A 15,412-nucleotide genomic window follows, 5' to 3' on the forward strand; every position below is an offset into this window, starting at 1 on the left:
GTCCTTTGAGAGGAGACAACAGCAGGGATGAGAATGGCTGCCCTGCTGCTGCTGTCAACCGACTGTCCATCGTGAACTTAGAGGAGCTACTGGTTAAACAATACAATCACGACTACAATGAAGAAAGCAGCAAGGAAACAGAGGAAATGTCCAGAGAAGAAATAAAATTCCTGGATATCGTGAATAACTCATCAAAAATTACAGATGGTCACTATTGCATAGACTTACCTTTCAAGCAAGAAAATCCCCGCATGCCAAGCAACCGTTGCATAGCAGAGCAACGCATCCAAAGCCTGAAACGCAAGTTTGTTAAAAAGGAGATGTTTCGCGAAGAATATACAACTTTTCTCAAAGAAATGGTTACGTCCCCTGTTCTGTGTATAGGTATGTGTTCTGTTTTGTGTGTGTGTGTGTGTGTGTGTTCATACAGGTGGTACTGATCATCAGTATTGATCTCGTTCATCTTGGCTCCACCCACTCTCGTTACCCGGTTCAGCTGTTTCCACTCATCTCCAATCCCATCATGCCCTTCTGTCAGTATATGTACCCCTGTGTTTGTTTCACCCAGAAAGGGTGTCACTCTGGTTGTGTGTATGTGAGTGCTGGTGTATGGTAGTTATTTAGTTCTGGTGATTTGGTGTACTGTGTATTCAATTAATTGTTTTTTTCTTTTGTTCTTTTTCTTACAGGGGGATGAGGAGTAGTTTAGCCCTGCTCCGGAGTTTACATACCTGCACGTAGGGTTACTCTCCTGTCTAACAACACTAGCTACACCTGGCTGGGCCACCTACTGTAAGTTTGGTTAGGGCGCCTTGTTAGTGTGCCAGTTAGTGGTTTTCGTTGGGAGATAGGACAGGTAAGGGGGTGGGAGGCATTTTGTTCTTTTCTTTGCTTCGGTACCGCCAGCCCTCCTCATTTCCCCTGTTAACAGCGCTTAAATAAAAGCCTGCTTACCCCAACTTCAAGTGATGTTTTCTTGCACCTACGACGTCATACCCGTTTACTGGTCACAGGACGTCCTCGGCAGTGGCGTGAATCCCACTCCCCTCCTGGGGAGTCAGAACGTAACAGAGGAGCTACTGGTTAAACAATACAATCACGACTACAATGAAGAAAGCAGCAAGGAAACAGAGGAAATGTCCAGAGAAGAAATAAAATTCCTGGATATCGTGAATAACTCATCAAAAATTACAGATGGTCAGTATTTCATAGACTTACCTTTCAAGCAAGAAAATCCCCGCATGCCAAGCAACCGTTGCATAGCAGAGCAACGCATCCAAAGCCTGAAACGCAAGTTTGTTAAAAAGGAGATGTTTCGCGAAGAATATACAACTTTTCTCGAAGAAATGGTTAACAACGGCTATGCGGAAAGGATACCAGAGGATCAACTGAATCGTACTGATGGGAAACTCTGGTACATCCCACATCACGGGGTGTATCACCCGAGGAAAGGAACCTTGAGAGTGGTCTTCGACTGCGGCGCTGGCTTCAAGCGAACATAGCTCAATGAACAATTGCTACAGGGTCCAGATCTTACCAACTCACTTATAGGAGTACTCCTCAGATTCAGACAAGAGCCTGTTGCCCTGATGGCTGACATCAAAGCAATGTTTCACCAGGTCAAAGTGTCAGACAACCATATTGACTACTTGCGATTCCTATGGTGGCCTGATGGTGACGCGCAGCAGGATCTCGTCGAATATCGGATGAAAGTACACCTCTTTGGAGCAGTGTCATCGCCAAATTGTGCAAATTTTGCACTAAGAAAGACCGCTGAAGATAACCAAACTCACTTTCCAGCAGAGGTTATAGACACCGTAAAAAACAACTTTTACGTAGATGATTGTTTGAAATCCATGTCCACAGAACAGGGCGCTGTTCTTATGGTAAGACCTGACCACTCTCACTGCATGAAAAGTGGGATTTTCGGCAGTATGCGGCACTGTAAATTGTCGTGGAATTTCAGGTTTGCGGCAATTTGCGGGCAACGCCGAAAACTGCCGGAAATTGTCAGAAATTGACGTGGGCCTCCCTTGGCAGTTGTCCCCCCATGACCCCCCTCCTCCTAATTCTAGGGGAGGCTTTGACATGTAAATGAAAATGCTGTGAGCTATACAAATGCAAATCAGGGTCGCAGAGGGAGTTTTAGCCCAGGTGACATTTTTTTAAAAGATAAGAAAATCTCTGGTACAAATAGATCAGGCTCAGTAGCCTAATTATAGACTCTTACATTTTGGCTTGAATTGATTTATTTAATTCAAATATGCTAGATTACTGTGTACGCCATTAGCAATGGCAAATGTTATGTAAAAAAGATACACAAAATAACTTCTTTAAAAAATTAGTTTTAATCAAGGTAAAATGAGCATTCCATGCAAACAACATTTGAATCAGCATGAGGGGTCTGCAGAGATCACAGTCTCCTAGAGCTCAACTACAGTGCATAGTGGCAGGACTACAGTGACCTTTTCTCTGGTCTTACTTAAATGCACAGAGGATGTATTAACCACATATCTTCTAGCAATGCGCTCAACTGGCAGAATGATGCTGGGTATGACGTATCTGTTCCCTGCAAGCCCCAAACTTCTATTGGCAACTTGTGCAAGAACATGTTTAAATGCCGTACCCTTTGACACAACATTAACAACTATAAACTGCTTTATAATGGCTGGTCGTAGTTCTGCTAGAGGGTCAAGGACGGGTTCCTCAAAACTGTTAGTATTTCCACACCACTTAGCATGAACATACGCTGACCTTTATGCTCTGCATCTATCGATTGAGTAAGTTACATTCATATATGTTACCCGTTTACATGTCATGGCAAAACATTCAACCTCAGTGACACAAGGGTACATCTGATGATACATTGTCAACATTGCATGTCTGTCAGACTCAAGATTGTCTGGTGGAATGGAGAAAGAGGCACCACTGTACAGATTTCTAGGGAAAGTCGTTCTGCTGACACCAAAACACTTTACATAAAGCATATCAGCTGTTTCAAAGTCCCAACCATTTGTCTTCCTAAAATACTGGTCCTTCCGTATAACAATAACCTCGTATGTGATTGGAGGACCCTTAGACTCCTCGTCCAATCACGTGAGGTCATAGGCATGACTGATACAGCAGTACTTGCAAGACGAGCATACAAACAGACACGTGTCCATCCATCCATCCATTGTCAAACCGCTTATCCTGCACACAGGGTCGCGGGGGGGCTGGAGTCCATCCCAGCCAACTTCAGGCGATAGACAGGGTACATCCTGGATTGGTCGCCAGCCAATCGCAGGGCTACACAGAGACACACAACCATTCACACTCACACTCACACATCTACGGGCAATTTAAAGTCCCCAATTAACCTGATCCCCAGAGCATGTCTTTGGACTGTGGGAGGAAGCCGGAGAACCCGGAGAGAACCCACGCAGACACGGGGAGAACATGCAGACTCCACACAGAAAGGCCACTGGGCGGAATCGAACCCAGGACCTTCTTGCTGTGAGGCGACAGTGCTAACCACCACGCCACCGAAACAGACACGTGTGTGTTACTATATTCAGAAGAACTGTATCTCCAGTTCCTTTGTTTGGTTTTTGCTGCTTCGTGAATAATGGCGGGACGACGTCTCGCGTTCAACTCGCCTTCAACTCCTTTTCGCGGTCACCAACTTTCGGCCAGTCCGCAGACAGACGAGAAGAAGCTGCTGAAAGCTCTCAGTGGATCGTCTCGTCGACTCCAACAACAAACTGCCAATATCAACGAGCGGTTCGCTCCACTGGAGCGTTCGGGACTCTGCGGGTTTCTGTCCATGGAGGAGAGGAACCGACTCAAAGAAGAGGAGACGGGCGCACAATCCCACGATAGCGGTAAGAATACGTTCGATGACTGCAAGCTAAGCTAAAAGTAGCGTAGCCTCAAGCTAAGCTAAGAGTAGCCTAGTAGCCTTACAAGTGAGCAGAAACAGCTTTATTAAAGTGTGTTTTCTTTGCCGTGTCGTTTACAGGAAGCGGTGCGCCGTCTTCACAACTCCGAGACGAACTACAGGCGCTACGAACCGGAGCAAGGGTCAGATTTACAGAATATGCTTTCATTCTGCGCTATAAGGAAATATATACGTATAGATACCGATCATAACTGTACATTTTGTTTTCACAGACTAATCTCGCCTCATAATGAGGCGGTGACCTCATATTTCCTCCGGGAAAAGTCCAGATTTTGACGACGTCATTGTGTGTAAGTGACACTGTTTCTCCTTCCTTGTTAAATGTTACTGTGACTTGCGTTTTTTTTTTTTTTTTAATACCACACTCATTTAATTGTTTTCCAGCCGCCTGTGAGACGTATTTTGAGACGGGACGCAGGAGCTTCAGGTTCAGGCGGAACACTCATTGCGAGCGGAAGCTGCGAAGGATTCAGCGCGGAGTCGAGCGAGAAGAAAGAGGGTCAGAGTTTATTTGCTGACTTTTTTTCAGGTGCATTGATCGATGTGTTGTGTCCGTACGCATCGCACAGTACTGATTCATTGTTGTTTTTACAGCTGCTGGAATCGAGACAAAGTGTGCTGGCTGATGACGAGGTGGAACTCTGGAAATCCGCCACCGTAGAGCTCACGTCGGACAGAGGGGACGGCGTTGTTGGCGGGGTCTCGGGGTGGATTGTACGGTCGCCACACGCACACGAGCCGCCTGCACAACAGACCTGCCTCGGAAAACACGGCGCCAGTGACGGTCTACAACCCCGAGGAGGCAAACGGACACTTTACTGAGCTGTAGTTTTTTTTTAAACCGCCGTTACCCAAGTGTGGGCAGATCCTCACTTTGTATGTAGTTGTTGTTTGTGTGTTGTTAAAAAAGCTTTTTCGAGTGATTTTATTTGTTAGTAAGTTGTGGTTTCATCCAATAAGGAGTTAGGATATTCAAGCCCGCTCGGCTCGGCCACCCGCGGTTTCGCTGCATTCATATGCTAATTCGGGCCATTCGCACCTCCGCCAGCTCTCCACCTACGTCATGGTTCGTTTCCGACAATTTGTGGCACAGACAAACGCGACGTGCGCGGGTTGCAAATTGTCGGAAATTGTCGGAAATTAGGGAGATTTCCGGGCGTTTACGGGGACGAAAATCTCACTTTTCATGCAGTGTCTCTGCCAGAAGGGGGGATTCATACTGTCTAAGTGGATCAGCAACAGCCGTAAGGTATTGGCATCCATTCCACAAGAAAACCGAACCAAGGAAATAAAAGAGTTGGACTTGGACAAGGACAACCTGCCGACGGAAAGAGCACTAGGATTGCACTGGTGCGTTGAGACAGACGTGTTCACGTTCAGAATGACTGCACCCTCACAAGCATACACCAGACGCGGCATCCTGTCTGTGGTTGGCTCTGTATACGACCCTTTGGGATTCCTGGCGCCATTTGTTCTGCCAGCCAAACTGATTATGCAGGAACTCTGTAGAAAACACCTTGGATGGGATGAAAACATACCCCAAACCATTTCTCAACAATGAACACAATGGCTGACAGATCTAAACAACATGACAGAGTTAAAAGTGGACCGTTGCATGAAGCCCACACACTTTGGTCAAATTGGACATGCACAGTTACACCACTTTTCAGACGCCAGCGAAAGTGGATATGGTACAAAGAAGGTGCACATTGCCTTCATGATAGGGAAAGCAAGAGTAGCACCAATAAAGCAAGTAACGATTCCCAGATTGGAGCTCACTGCTGCAGTTCTAGCTGTCAAAGTTGATATAATGCTTCAGAGAAAATTACAGCTTCAGCTGAACAAATCCACCTTCTGGACGGATAGCACAACAGTGCTAAAATACATCACCAACGAAACAAAACGTTTCCGAACCTTCGTAGCAAATAGAATCTCCTTCGTAAGGGACGCTACCGACGTGTCACAATGGAGATATGTCAGCACAAAGGAAAATCCGGCAGATGAAGCCTCTAGAGGACTAACGGCAAACCGCTTCTTAAGCTGCAGGAGATGGATCAAAGGACCAGAGTTTCTCTATCAACCAGAAAAAGAATGGCAGAAACCTTTTTTGGAAACCACGATCTCTGTAAATGATCCAGAAGTCAAGCAAGACATAAAAACTCTCTTACTGCTGACTAGAAAAAGAAAAGAGATCCAGACCACTGTGAGCATCTTAAAAGACGAGGCCAGCCAACTAAAGGAAATGCACGCCTTTAAAGCAACACTCCAAAGACAGTGTTTAAATCCCGAGGACCTGATGCATGCAGAACGTGCTGTTATCTCTTTCAGTTAAAGACAAAGCTTTGAAGAGGAACTATCCACACTAGGGGCTGGTAAAAATGGCGTTAAAATAAGCAGTCATCTGTACAAGCTGGACCCGGTGTTGGACGATGGACTTCTGAGAGTCGGTGGTCGCCTGAGTAGACTAGCGATGCCTGAAGAGGCCAAGCACCCAGTGATTCTCTCGAAAGACCTGCACGTATCCACACTATTGCTACAACATATCCACAAACAAATTGGCCATGGAGGAAGAAATCATATGCTGTCCCAACTCCGTAAAAAGTACTGGATTATCAAAGCTAACTCTGCAGCAAGAAGGATCATAACAAACTGTGTTGTGTGCAAACGACTGCGGGGAAGAGTTGGAGAACAGAAAATGGCAGACTTACCTCTGGAAAGGATTCTACCAGACAAGCCTCCATTTACAGATGTAGGAGTAGACTACTTCGGCCCTATAGCGATCAAAAGAGAACGAAGTCTTGTTAAAAGATATGGCGTAATCTTCACCTGCATGGCAAGCAGGGCAGTGCATCTCGAAGTTGCATATACTCTTGACACAGACTCCTGCATCCATACACTACAAAGATTTATTTGTCGGCGAGGTCAAGTGCGGTCTTTAAGATCAGACAACGCAACAAACTTTGTTGGAGCTGAAAGAGAATTGAGAGAAGCACTCAATGCCTTGAATCAGGACAAAATAAAGACGGCTATGCTTCAGAAGGGAATTAAATGGCACTTTAACCTCCCAGCAGGATCTCATCACGGCAGTGTATGGGAGCGTTTGATCCGCATGGTCCGAAACGTGCTGCGCTCTGTTCTTGGCCAACAAGTTCTGGATGATGAAGGATTGCAAACTTTAATTTGTGAGGTTGAAGCAATTCTAAATGATCGACCCATTACCAAGCTCTCAGAGGCCCCAATGGACCTGGAAGCACTCACCCCAAACCACCTCCTCCTGTTGAAAACCAAGCCGATACTACCACCTGGACTCTTTGTAAGAGAGGACTTGTATCTAAGGCGCAGATGGAGACAAGTAAAATACATGGCAGATCTCTTCTGGAAAAGGTGGACACAGGAGTACTTACCATTAATTAAAGAACGACAGCGGTGGTCAAAGGTAAAAAGGAACTTCGCCCCAGGTGACATAGTTGTGGTGGTCGACTCCACTGCACCATGAGGCTCCTGGTTAATGGGTAGAATACTGGAGACGAAAGCAGATGCACAAGGCCTTGTGCGTACCATCCGACTTCAGACAAAAACCAACATATTGGAAAGACCAACAACGAAGATATGTCTGATTAAAGAAACTGAGATTTAGTAAGGCCTGGTGGTAAGGCCCAGATACCACCAGGTGCCAAGTTTTGGAGCCCCGGCCCCAAAAATGACTACTTCAAAAGAAGACTGAAGAATCACTGAAGAGGATTAATTGCCAACACATTCCCTTATTATTTTTTGGTAATTGTTATAAAAGAAAATTAGGGGCCGGTGTGTAGGGGCCATTATGTGTTGTTGTTGGCAAAGTATATTTTGTTTGTTAGACTGTATTTATATTGACACTTTGGACACTAGGTGGCGGTGATTAGGTGCACCTGGGTGTACATAAGGGACGTAGGTGACAGGAAGCGAGGGACAGGTAGGGGAGCACCAGACAGTTCCCACCTACGACGAAGACAGACCACCATCAATTGGAGCACGCTCAACCGGTATGTTCATCTGTTTATACAATTGCCTGCAATAAATTACAAACCTCAACCACAATCATCGCTGGAAAATCTTTTGTGTGTCTGCGTTGAAACATCACTCCCACCTGTGCCTGATGGCAAAAAACAACAACGAGCCAGCTAAAGGGGCAGCAAACCTAAGATTGCCATTACACAAGAAGTGGAGACCAGATGGAACAGCACATATTTAATGCTGCAAAGTTTGGTAGAGCAAAGGGACCCTGTAGGAGCAGCGTTAGCTGGGTTACAATATGACATCCCCTTCCTAACAGCAGAAGAGTTCAACATTGTTGGACGGTGCATTTTTTTGCTGTCTCCCTTCTATGATGCCACTGTAGAGCTGTCAGCAGAGGAACATGTGTCTGCCTCCAAAGTTGTGGCAAAAATAAGCAGGCTGGAAAACCCTCTGAAGTACTGAGGGAAGCAAAAATTACTGTATCAAAATGTATATAGACTTGCTCTTCGCATCGTCTGTACCCTGTGAAAGGGTGTTTTCAAAGGCTGAAGAGGTTGTGTCAAAAAAAAGGAATAGTTTAAAACCAAAAACTGTTGAGAAACTGTTATTTCTGAATAAAAATGAATGAAATGTCCCCTGTCCTGTACATCACTGTCCAAGTTACACAAGCATATTCAGTCCCCTCTTCCCAGCTCCACAAACTCTGTCCTCTGGCTGCTTAATTATGCCCTTTGTGTTGTTAGGGTCGGTTTCGACCCAGTCATAAAAATAAGATTATAAAGCAATAATTAGAGCCAAAACTGAAATAAAAAGTGTACAGTCAGCCAACACATTGACAACCAGCTCCTATCCCAATCATTTCAGCTTTAGGGGATTCTCATTTGGCCTTTTTCCAATACCTGCACAAAAACAAAACAAACAAAAACGGCCATGAGCAGACATGTGTGGTCAATTCAGTATAGAGTTGGTGATGCCATTGTCACTAAAAAGAGTAATTATTGCTATGACAAACCTTGAAGGACAAAAAGTCCATGGCGACATGTGGATGACATTGATGATGAATTTCTGGATGCTTAAATTGGTATTCTTCTTATTGCTGGAGTGTACAGATCACTCAATGAGGCCACTGTCAATTTCACATGATATCAAGAGTTCTCAGATTTGACAACAGAGATACCAGAGCAAGATCCGACAAACTTGCCCCCATCAGGGATGTCTGGGACAGATGGGTGCAGCTCCTTCCACTGATGTTCAACCCAGGGCCACAGGTGACAGTGGATGAACGTCTTGTCCTTTTCCGAGGAAAATGCCCCTTCCGACAATACATACCCAGTCAACTTATGGGGAAGTACCCCATAAAAAATATGGACAGCCTGCAAAACCACTATGGCTGGAATCTACATATTTACACAGGCAAAAGCTACAAGCTTCCTCAAGTTTGCTTTTACAGACACCACCACTGTCTCATATTGTCCCAAAAAACGGAATGCGATACTTATGTTCAATCTTCAAAGATGCAGCTGTGTCATCATGAAGTGACAAAAAGCCCACAAGTATACTTGAGTATAACAAAAAGAAAGTAGTGGACAACCTGAACAAGCTGACTGACACCTACACTTGAATGATCAGGAGATAGTCAATGACAAAAAGTGGAAAAGTTGTAAAAAGTTGTTAAATTCGTCACACATCCGTCAACTGGTCAAAATATCCTTCTTCCACCTACGCAACATCGCAAAAATCCGTCCGTCTCTCACACCCCCTACAGCAGAGAAACTCATCCACGCTTTCATTTCCTCCCGTCTTGACTATTGCAACTCACTCCTCTACGGCATCAGCAACACCTCCATGAATAAACTACAACTGGTCCAGAATGCAGCTGCACGACTACTCACCCACACCAAATCATGGCACCATATCACCCCAGTCCTGAAAGACCTCCACTGGCTCCCCGTCTCCCACCGGATCTCCTTCAAAATCTTGACCCTCACCTACAAAGCCCTCCACCAACTTGCACCTCCCTATCTCTCTGAACTCCTTTCCCCCTACCAACCTCATCGGTCCCTCAGATCCACCTCGGCCAGACTACTTTTCACCCCCACATCCAAACTCCGCGGCTTTGAGGACAGAGCATTCTCCAGGGCAGCTCCCAAGCTCTGGAACTCACTCCCCATTCTCATCAGAGACTCCAACTCCATCACCACATTCCAGTCCCGCCTTAAAACACATCTTTTCTCATCTGCTTACCCGTAGCCCCCTCCCTTCCCCTACCCTTCAGTCTATGTAGTTGTATGCGATCGGCCCGTATATGTCGCCCCTCGTGTCTTGTCTCCTGCCTGTCTGCCTCACACCGTCCCCCCTTCGACTATGTTAAAGCGTCTTTGAGACATTTAGAAAAGCGCTATATAAAACCAATTATTAATATTATATAACACCGCTTCCTTTAATTGATGTGCTATGGTTGATCAGTTGTCCTGCACCTGAAATGCCAATAAATATATTCAATTCATTTCCTAACTTAAATACTTATTGTCAGCCAAAGAGATATTGATGAGAATAGTATAAAAATAAATACAAAGGACAAGGCAAAAAAGTAAAACAGAACAAGAAATGTGCCTGTGTGGATTCTGTACTGCTATAAGTTGTTCTGCTAAAGTGTGGGATTGCCAACTCTTTTAATGTTGAGTAGTGGCGATTGAAGGTTTCACGTTAAATCAAAATACTTTTTTTATTATTTGATCATTCGCCGTGGGTGAACCCGGAGCTGTGTCTCGATCAGTTACAACACCAGAGCCACAAATCGGGGCTGTAGGTCGACACTCTGGCTTTGCATAGGAGAGTGATCGGCACTTTTGGTTTTTGAGCAGGGCCTGCTGTGTGAATGTGTCCTTGTCCCTTTATACTGTCTTGCAGGTCCATGGCGGGAGCAACTTGTGCAACTCTGAGCACCAGGCTGGTCTTCTCGTGGCATTTGAGACCCGTCCGCTCCAGTCCTCGTCGTTTTGGGAGTCTCTCAATTTTGTTCGCTAGAGCTTTGTCCATTTTGTGTGACACAAAATCTCCTTCACACACACAAATGCATTTAGAACATCTCATTTCATCTCAAGTTCGCTCAAACGAGCATATGCTGCCTTCCTTTGTCGTCTGGGTTTGACAAAACATGTGACATATCAGACATGAGCTTGGGCTTATGGAACTGTTTTGATATCAATCAATCATTCCATCAATTGTCATTATTTTTTTATGACTTTAACAAGATCATTTTGGACTTGGGTCTGTCAGTGTGTGTCATGGCCCCTGCCTAACTGTGTGTTTGCGTTGAGTGACGTTTAACCAGAACTCTCCTAACTAACTTTACTAGCTCACTAGCCCAGAACAGGTGAACATCCGCCTCCCCTGATCTCTGTCCCAATCACTGGCCGCATCTACAGTGCATCCGGAAAGTATGCACAGCACTTCACTTTTTCCACATTTTGTTATGTTACAGCCTTATTCCAAAATGGATTACATTTATTATTTTCCTCAACATTCTACACACAACAACCCATAATGACAAAGTGAAAACTGTTTTTTGCAAGTTTTTGCAAATCTGTTAAAAATAAAGAACGAAAACATAACATGTACATAAGTATTCACAGCCTCTGTTCAATACTTTGTTAAAGCACCTTTGGCAGAAATTACAGCCTCAAGTCTTCTTGGGTATGATTCCACAAGCGTGGCACACCTATTTCTGGGCAGTTTCGTGCATTCTACTTTGCAGAACCTCTCAAGATCAGGTTGGATGGGGAGCTTCGGTGGACAGCCATTTTCAGATCTCTCCAGAGATGTTCAATCGGGTTCAAGTCAGGGCTCTGGCTGGGCCACTCAAGGACATTCAAAGAGTGTTGCCGAAGCTACTCCTTTATTATCTTGACTGTGTGCTTCGGGTCATTGTCCTGTTGGAAGATGAACCGTCGCCCCAGTCTGAGGTCCAGAGCGCTTTGGAGCATGTTTTCATCGAGGATGTCTCTGTACATTGCTGCATTCATCTTTTCCTCAATCCTGACTAGTCTCCCAGTTCCTCCCGCTGAAAAACATCCCCACAGCATGATTCTGCCACCAGCAGATAGACTATAGACTAGTGTATGTCTTTCTCAATCATGTCAAAATCAACTGAATTTAGCACAGGTGGACTCCAATCAAGTTGTAGAAACATCTCAAGGATGATCAGTGGAAACAGGATGCACCTGAGCTAAATTTTGAGTGTCATGGCAAAGGCTGTGACTACTTATGTACATGTTATGTTTTCGTTCTTTATTTTAAACAGATTTGCAAAATTTTGCAAAAAACAGTTTTCACTTTGTCATTATGGGTTGTTGTGTGTAGAATGTTGAGGAAAATAATGAATTTAATCCATTTTGGAATAAGGCTGTAACATAACAAAATGTGGAAAAGAGAAGCGCTGTGAATACTTTCCGGATGCACTGTACCTAGCATACACACTGACTCCCCATGATTGGCCGGAGCGAAGAGGATGACGTGACACACAGACCAAACTACAGAGAAGATGTATGTGTCTCCCATCTCTACAAACAAATTTGTGCTGCTCGAACTAAATTTAATTTATACATTCCTTGTGATGGAAGTAGCTTGGGTAACTGAAAAATCTCATTTGATAGGAACGAATCAAATCTGAATTTAATATCTATCTATCTGTGTAAATTCATGGTTTTCCTTTTACTCTTTGAAATATTTCATACTACAATGGCTATTGTAGATAAACATTGATTATATTCTAACCATCACTATTTGGAAACATACTTGAAGATTCTGAACCTCATGTTGAAGCATTAATGTTGCAGCAAACAAATATTTGCTGTGTAAAGTCGTCATCCAATCTGGAAGAAATAGAAACGCTCAGGGGCCTCATTTATAAACGTTGCGTACGCGCAAAAGGCGTACGCCGCTCTCTACGCAATAATTGGTATTTAAAAAAAGCAAACTTGATGGAAAAATGAGCGGTCCTTCACGCAAGCTCGGACCCATGCGTACGCACAAAAACGGGTGAATTGGGAAGCGTCGGCAAATGCAAGAAACACGCAAACGTCTGTGAAAGTGTGTAAAACTAGACTGTTGTAAAAGAAATGCCAATACTGCCTCTCATAAATAACACGAACACCCGATCGATCCCTGATCGATCTGCAGTGTAAAACAAACAGAAATACAAATTAACACATTTTCAAAAAGAAAAGTGAAATATGTTCTGCAATAATATTGGCATGGTATGCAATTGATCCTCAAAACACAGCTGTTGCTTGTCAGATGCAATCAAATGGACGATAATAAAATGCCATGATGCCATCACGATGCGTAATGACGCAAAATGGCTGATCTTGTGCTCTTAGAAGATGTGGCAAATGGAAGGATTCGCGCTGTAGTGGAGCGCACCATCGGCCTGTTTAAGTGCAGATGGCGCTGCCTCGACTGCACTGGAGGGAGGTTATTGTTTACTCCTGAAAAGGTGTGCAAAATCGTGCTCACAGACCGTAATACAGCGCAGATGAACATGATTCAGACTACGGCGTTTATATGTTCAACAATAGGAAACGTAGTCTTAGCTGTTTTAAAATTACACCAAGTTTATTTCGGATTATTCCAACGGAAGAATACAAGGCGCAGGTAACTTTGAGGTGCGTAAACGCTATTTCCAAAATTCTAGAGGTGCATACACAGCGTTTACGTGCGTTTACCCTCCACTACAGCCCTGACGGTCCCTGCAACCTTTTGCCACTCACTGTGCCCTCCATTTTACTTCTCCTTTCCACCTCGCCAATGATAATTTTGACTTCACACTAACGTTTCTTCGTTTTCCCTTCCAGTTTTGCCATGATTCTCGCAATCGATGAATATCAATTTGTGGGCGTTCCACAGACTATATATGGGCAACTATGGGCGTGACAGAAGCCGCAAAAACTGCGCTGCATTTAGAATTGATTGTGATTTATTAAGGGAAAACTGCGTAGGATGTGCGTGCGCAGTTTTATAAGTCTGAACATTTCTGTGCATAGGCACGTCCTATGTTTCATCTGTAAGCCACTTCTGGCGCAAAGCAAGGTTTTATAAATGAAGCCCCAGACTTTTCAAATAGGGTCTTTTTTAAAATAGTAAACCGAGCACCGACAGTGTCTCAAAAGTGAACTCTGCCTCCGTCCTCAATGAATTAAATTCTCGTCAGCCCGCACTGCATGCTGGGATATGCTGGGCCGCAAAGGATAGATCAGATGTGTCCTCCAAATCAGCTCCTAGAGGGCTGCATCCCTCAACTGCATTCGGAGGAGCCGATAGATTGGCACAGGCAAGTCGCAGCAGAAGTGGCATATGCGGTTGATGAATGCGTCCTTAAGGATGCAGCCTAGCGACTTTGAGACACAGCTTCCGCTTCTAAGGAATTGAGAACGCAGACAGACCGCAAGGTTAAAACATAAACTTGCGACCATAATAATTGAGTCTGAGAAGTTAACATAAACTCACAGACGCATCAACTCAAGAAGGTTAGTATAAACTTTCAGAATATAGCTGTCTGCCCGGGTAAAATACATACGAACTGGTTGACTGCTGTTAAATAGAAGGTGAATTTGATCGAGAAGCGGAGGACGGCTGCCGGGAGCCAGCGCTGGGGTATCGATGGAAAATAATAAATGACCAACTGAGGCTGTTGTTGGTGGCGGTGAGTGGAGATACCAATGAGAAAAAGAAACATGATGTTGTGGATCACACGGGACACACAGTGAGAAAGTTGTTAGAGGAGAAAGGCGTTAGTTTGGCAGATAGAGTGTCACTGACCTGCCTGTCCATACTAGAGACAGATTCTCAACCAACAAGCCTGCTGCTGCAGAGCCACTTTCTAAGCTCTCCAAGCTATTACTACAATTTTGATTTAAAAATAGTAGAATTGTAGACATGCATTGAAGAAAGAAAAAAAAGAATTAAAGTCTTTAAAGCAACGGCTTTAAAAAACTGCTAGAATAAGCGTAATAAATCTCTGTTGAAGCAGCGAGGGTTTTATGGGAGTAACAAGGTCACATCAGCGAGAAGATGTGTGGGAGCTACGGTGGAGGCCAATAAGGCTGGACAAAGGTTTTATACCTTCTCACTTGGAGGAACTCAAGCAAATTTAAGAAGCACACACACATTCTGTTGAATAAAGTTAATCCTGAGTGCAATTATTTCTTAGTGATATAATTACGTTTATGCATCTTTCTTGAATACCAAGATATATAAAAAATAAAGAGGATCATCTTTTCTTTTGTTTTTCAGCTTAGAAGAACAAGACCATCATTACTGGGATGTCAAAGGTCTGTCAAAAATGTTTACATGAACAGATCAGCGGATTGTAGAGGAGATTTTATGAAATCAACTAACAGATTGATAAGACATTGCAACTTTTAGTTGCCCTGAACTACTTTCTTCGTGTGTTAAGTGTAACACTTGAATCAAGGA

The 15,412-nt window shown here is 44.2% G+C and overlaps 1 protein-coding gene across 1 annotated transcript in view; it reads right to left on the reverse strand.

Moving 5' to 3' along the window:
• The window catches only part of spg-1c (spiggin type-1C), a 144,218-nt gene that overhangs the window by 107,155 nt on the left and 21,651 nt on the right, over positions 1-15,412 (reverse strand).

This window comes from Gasterosteus aculeatus, chromosome 4 (genome assembly GCF_964276395.1).
Source record: "Gasterosteus aculeatus chromosome 4, fGasAcu3.hap1.1, whole genome shotgun sequence".
NCBI lineage: Eukaryota > Metazoa > Chordata > Actinopteri > Perciformes > Gasterosteidae > Gasterosteus > Gasterosteus aculeatus.